The 6378-nt window shown below is 47.1% G+C and overlaps 1 non-coding gene across 1 annotated transcript; it reads left to right on the forward strand.

The window, feature by feature from the left end:
• The first annotated feature begins 5743 nt into the window (after positions 1–5743).
• LOC120266237 lies at positions 5744–5850 on the forward strand. Its single transcript, XR_005538079.1, has one exon. It is a non-coding gene; the product is annotated as a small nucleolar RNA R71 (small nucleolar RNA).
• Positions 5851–6378: the final 528 nt, after the last annotated feature.

Consider the following 6378-nt stretch of genomic DNA (forward strand, 5'->3'; position numbering starts at 1 on the left):
CCTATATGCATAAAAGAACACCCAATACACGAAATGAGACATAAACCGTATAAAATATGATGCTCAATGTATGTAAAACATGCATAAAAACATGTTCACTCAAGCACTTATCAAACTCCCCCACACTTAAGCTTTTGCTTGCCCTCAAGCAAAATTAAACATTAAACTCATGGGAATAAAAGAGAAGTGATTGGCCTTAGGTTCACCAAGAAGGTACAAGAATGAAATTCTAAAGTTATGGAGAAAATAAAACACTAGACAAAAACAATCAATGCCCTAGCAAACAATCCAATCAAAAATGAATATGATAAAATCCGAATGCGTGTGTGTGTGAAAAACTCAACTCATGTCAACACTATGTCCACTACCAAGTTCTTATTAAAACGGGACTTATTCATGAACAAAAAGAATAGGTAGTAGCTTCACACAATCCTCTAAGGTAGCCCTTTCCCAAGATGCCTCCCGGGTGGCTTTCACACTTTCGAGGTGGTAGCTCTTTCTACCAAGGGTGGTAGCTTTCACACATCCCATGAGATAGCTCTTTCTCTCATTAGGGCATAACAAGTATCCGACTTATGAGAGTAGCTACATACATCATGGGTGGTAGCTCTTTCCACACCCTATGTACAAACAACAAACAATTTCCATTTTTCAAGTAAAAAAACTAGCACACTAAAGTCCCAAACATAATGAACTAGAGTCTTCATAGGTCTAATGAGCGAGAAAAAGTGCACAAAGGGCAATCGAAGAAAAAAATATTCAATAAAAATTGGATGAAAAACTAGAGCATGATAAAAATCCATGTTTATAACCTCCAAAAAAACTAAGAATTAAACTCTTAACCCTAAGGTGAACCTTCATTGGCAACAAGAGCATGCTCATGAAAAACACAAGTAAAAAGTCATGTATAAGGTGAACCCTCCCCCACACTTAAGATGTACATTGTCCTCAATGTACGCATGCAAGCACAATAAAAAAATAATAACAATGGAAGCATAATGTGTGGGAATGCAATTAAAAAACAATACTCCCTCGAACTCCTCATTAATCGGTTGGTGAAGCCTAACTCATGGGTGTATGTGTTCATCGGGTTGTGAAGCTCACACGACCATGTGATAACGCACATGATCGTGTCTATGACTAAAACACCATCAACATCACTCTCAAGGCCAACTGCACGGAATACAAGGGGTTCAGTAACGCTCAATAAAATAGAAAAGGGAATACGAATGCAAACAAATAACAAAACGAAAGCATAAAGATAACTCTCAGAAGGTGAAACCTTTCTGAGCACAAAAGTCCACAAACTAAAGATGAAACACATAAAAACAGAAAATGCCAAAAAAAAAAAAAAGTCTCATGAATGTGACGCCTTAAGCGCCGAGATCCGGAGTCAGTGCCGGTGCTCGGGCGCGGATGCCGTGCATGTAAGCGGATGAGACCTCCTCGTCGAGAGTCTGCTGAATACGATCAAGTCGCTCCAGAATCCGCACCTGGTTCTCCAAGATAGTAGCAACGGCAGCCTCGAGTCGAGCCAGGCGCTCGTGTACTCGAGAGGTAGATGACTCTGGATCAGTGGATGCTATCGGTGCTGCTTCGGTGATCCTGGGCTCGGCTGCAGATGGTGCCTCTGTGGCCTCAGCAGGCTCCTCGTCGTCCTCAGAAGACGACTCCACTAGTGCGTATCCACCTGAGCCTGTACGTCTCACAATGCCCATCAAACGGAGAGTAACCAAACCCAATGGTATTGGGCTACTGACCCTCTCCTCGCCCCTGACCGAGCGGATTAGACCCATCTTGAACATAAGACGAGTGATATAGGGTCCCGCAAACAATGCTCCCAACCGTAGGTACTCACTCTGATGGCGGAAGTAATCGGCGACCACAAATCCTAGGTGGAGAGGGACTCCATGGACCATGGAATGGAGGTACAAAAGATCTGTCCTGCGAAGTGAACCAGTACCATCTCCCCGACCTGTCACTGACCGGCTGAGAACTGCGTGAATGTACCTGTGCGCCGGTCGAGTGAGGCAAGAGGCCTTCGACTGGCCTGGAGAATATTGACGGCCGCCGCATAAATCATGGAAAACCTGGCCCGCAGTGATACCATGAGGGTAATCGGTGAGGAGCTGTGTGTACTCGACAGTATCAGTATAGTCCTGATCGTATAACCCAAGATATATCGAGAACTGGGTCAAAGACATCCCATGCGGCTGACCAAAGGCTCGGAAACAAATGGCATCCTCCGTGTCAAAACTGGTATCAACGGCATCACGATCGAAGGAAAACGAGGCAAGAACCTCCAAGGTGGTATCTCGCCCTCGACGGGCTCCCTCGAATAGCAAGCAATCGGGTCCCAACCTCCCACACTAACTAGCTCTCTAACCTCGTCAGCAAGACCAATATCCTCTAGTGCGTCCCAGTCAATAAATCGTGACTGTCCAATCTTGAGATTCTGGAGACGCTCGAACCGTTGCTGATGAACGGGGTCAGGAAATTCCACTACTGGTGGTGGAGTCGGCTCCCTGTCATGGCGAGGACGTTTCTGAGCCAATCTCTTGGTCCGCGGTGCCATATCTGCGAAGAAAACATGTAAAAACATCAGTCGGCATGTATACAGTGTAAACAGGGCACCGCGCGCGCGAGGGCAGCGAGTCGGAGAGAAAACAGGGCCATTCGGCCTCTGTCCAGCCCACGCGGGCGCGTGGGCAAGCCACGCGCCCGCGTGGGCGCGTGCCTGTCTCAGCCAGGAGGGTCGCGCGCCCGCGTGGGCGAGCCACGCGGGCGCGCAGGCTGCGGCTGGCAGCCTGGCACGGGCACGCGCCCGCGCGGGCCAGCCGCGCGGGCGCTGGTCGGCCATGGCGCGTGCCGGCCAGTCACGCTGCTGCGCGGGCCAGCGCTGGGCGGCGTGGCGCTGCCAGCCAGCTACGCGGCTGCAGGCCCCAGCCCACGCGGGCGCGTGGGTCGGGGTCGCTCGGCCAAAGGGGAGCCACGCGGCGCGCGGCCTCGCTGGGTCGCTGCGGCCAGCCCACGCAGGCGCGTGGGCAGGCCACGCGCCCGCGTGGGCGCCCGACTCCAGCGATTTCGCCGGAGTTGGGCTCCTACGCCTCACATAATTCATTTTCAAGCATTCATTAGGTGTCTAACATGATTTCCTATGAAAAATAGCAAACAAATACCATGAAAACTCCATGAAAATGACCTTGAAAAACATGGAAAGGGTGGGATAAAGTGAGAGCTTACCGGAGCAAATTGGAGAAGAAAAATCGGTGCAAACTCCGGCAAATCGCTTCTAATCCCCCAAGGAATTGAAAACAAATGGTTTTAGAGATCAAAACTTGAGTTTTATAGGAGTGAAAAATTGGAAGATGAAAGGGTTCTTTAAAAATGGAAGATGATGAATAGTGCCCCTTCACATTCTTATAGGCACATGGGGGTGTGGATTTGCCACTCCCCCGCGTGGGTACTGTACACGACCGCGTGGAAATTCCACGCGGCCGCGTGGGCTGCAGAATTTCTGCAGACAGTCCACTAAGGGCCCAAAACTCCAAATTGACACCAACTGTTCAACATTTAACATTGGAAACACCCTAAACCATGTCATACACATGAAAAATAATGCATATCACCGAAAAATTTCATGAAAACACCAGCAAACAACAAAAATTGATTAAGGCACACACTCATGAAATTATTACTGCAGGAATTAAATTTCAAGTCTAAAAAAACTAACTAAAAACTTGGGTTGCCTCCCAAGAAGCGCTTGTTTAACGTCACTAAGCTTGACGTACCTCTCCTTACCTTATGGTGGATCATAAAGATGGAAAACCTCTTTATTAGCATCTTGCACACATGATGGACAAAATTTCTGCATATTCAAGGAAAAGCTCTTAACCAAGTTACCGAATGAGGGAATGTCGCGCTCTCCCTGTGTGTACTTGTCTCCTATTGTGTGGGAGCGCTTCCGGCGACGATGTCTCGACCTCTTGACTCGGCGAAAAATCTGTTCTATGAATCCTTCTTGTGGTTGCTCCTTGAGGATTTGTTCCGTACAAATTTTTAATTGCGCTTCTCCCATGTCCGGCCATTCCTCATATGGATCCGGATGTAACAATTCCTGCAAGTATTCATTAGAAATCTCATCATTGACATCAATAAAATAACAAGAATCATCAAAGTCAAGAGAGTGTTTCATTGCTTCGGCCAGGCGATATGTGATCTTTTCCTCTCCAATACGCAACGTCATCTCGCCGCCATCCATGTCGATGAGTGCCTTGGAAGTGCGTAAGAACGGTCTCCCCAGAATTAATGGCACCTCCGCATCTTCATCAACATCTAACACCACAAAATCTGCAGGAAAAATATACTTGTCAACCTTCACTAAAACATCTTCGATTATACCTCTAGGATGACGAACGGAACGATCGGCTAGCTGCAAAGTCATGCGGGTCGGACGTGGCTCTCCCAAACCCAATTTCTGAAATAATGCGTATGGCATAACATTAATACTAGCTCCCGAATCGGCCAAAGCTTTTTCTTCCCCCAAACCTCCGATTGCACATGGTATGATGAAACACCCCGGATCTTTCATTTTGTTTGGCAAGTTTTTCTGAAGCATTGCCGAACAATTACCTTCTAATACCACAGCCACACTTTCCTCCATCTTCCTCTTGTTGGTTAAGAGGTCCTTCAAGAACTTTGCATAGCGAGGCATTTGAGACAATGCCTCTACAAACGGAATGTTTATGTGTAGTTGTTTGAATAGATCCAGAAATTTCCTGTTTTGCTCATCAACTTGGTCTTTCTTCAAACGCGCTGGATAGGGAATTCTTGGGGAAAATGAAGGGGAAGGCACAGCTGGCCCCTTTTCCTTGTCTTGCACCCTATCCCTTGGCTGTTCTTGTGGATTTTCAGCAGTCTTCCCAGTGGGGGTTTTGGCTTGAAGAATTTCAGAATTATTCTCGAGACACCCTTTTTCTTGGAGCCCTCGACCACTTCTCAAGGTGATCGCTTTCACTTGCTCTCTTGGGTTAGTCTCGGTGTTACTCGGCAAGCTTCCAATAGGTCTCTCCGCTAATGATTTTTGCTATTTGCCCAACTTGATTCTCCAAATTATGTAAAGAAGCGAGTGTGATTACGGAGTGTTGCCTCTATGTTTTGGAACCTTGTGTCGATTGATTGAATAAACTTCGACAAAAACCCTTTCCAATTCGAAACTCTTTCCGAATCGAAGGTGTTTGCTGAAATCCGGGTGGGGCAGCGGCCTTTTTGCTGCCCTTGATTTCCCAGGAGAGATTTGGGTGGCTTCTCCACCCTTGGTTGTAAAAGTATTGCTGTAGGGGTTCCCTTGTACTCTTCCCGAATTACCCACAAAAATCAACTTGTTCAATTGGGGCTGAAGTGGTAATTGAGATAGGACAATCTGATGGCATGTGTGCACCCCCACAACCATCACAACTTGTGATTGAGGCTACCTTCGATGAAGTCAACGTATCCAACTTCTTGCTTAGTGCCTCGACTTGGGGCTGCTAAGGATGTAACCGCATCAATCTCATGGAGCCCGGCCACCTTCTTCCTTTTCCTTGCATTCCATTGGTAGCTATTCAATCCCATTTCCTCAATTAGTTGTCGGGCTTGCTCGGGGGTTTTGTTTCCCATTGTCCCTCCACGGCGGCATCAAGGGAGTTGCTTGGTACTCGAGTTCAACCCATTGTAAAATGATTGAATAACCATCCACTCGGGGAACCCGTGTTGTGGACACTTCAGAAAAGGTCTTTGAAAGCGCTCCCAAGTTTCAAATAAGGATTCAAGCTCTATCCGAACAAAGCGAAGATATTTCATTGCGAAGCTTTTGCCGATTTCCCCGGGGGAAAATACCTTGCGAGGAAAGCCTCAACCATCTCGTCCCATGTTGTGATAGAAGCTCGTGGTAGTGAATGAAGCCATTGCTTGGCTCTTCCCTTCAATGAAAAAGGGAATGCTCTCAATCGGATTGCATCATCCGAGACTCCATTGATCTTCAACATATCACAAACTTCGAGGAAGTTCTCAATATGACTATTTGGGTCTTCATCGGCTAACCCATTGAACTGTGCAGACTGTTGAACCATCTGAATAAAACCCGGCTTTAACTCAAAATTTTGGGCAGCTACCGGTGGCCTAACAATGCTTGATTGTGTCCCACGAATTGTAGGCCTAGCAAAATCTGATAATGTCCTTTGTTGCCCCTCTTGTTCAGCCATATTTTCTGATCTTTCGATATCTATTTCAGCTGGAGAGTCCTGTTCTTGTACAGGTTCCTTGCCCCTTCTACGGAATCTTCGTTCAATTTCAGGGTCCTCTTCAACCAATGTCGAAGGGTTCCCTCGGGTCATAACC

This window comes from Dioscorea cayenensis, chromosome 7 (assembly GCF_009730915.1).
Source record: "Dioscorea cayenensis subsp. rotundata cultivar TDr96_F1 chromosome 7, TDr96_F1_v2_PseudoChromosome.rev07_lg8_w22 25.fasta, whole genome shotgun sequence".
Taxonomy (NCBI): Eukaryota; Viridiplantae; Streptophyta; class Magnoliopsida; order Dioscoreales; family Dioscoreaceae; genus Dioscorea; species Dioscorea cayenensis.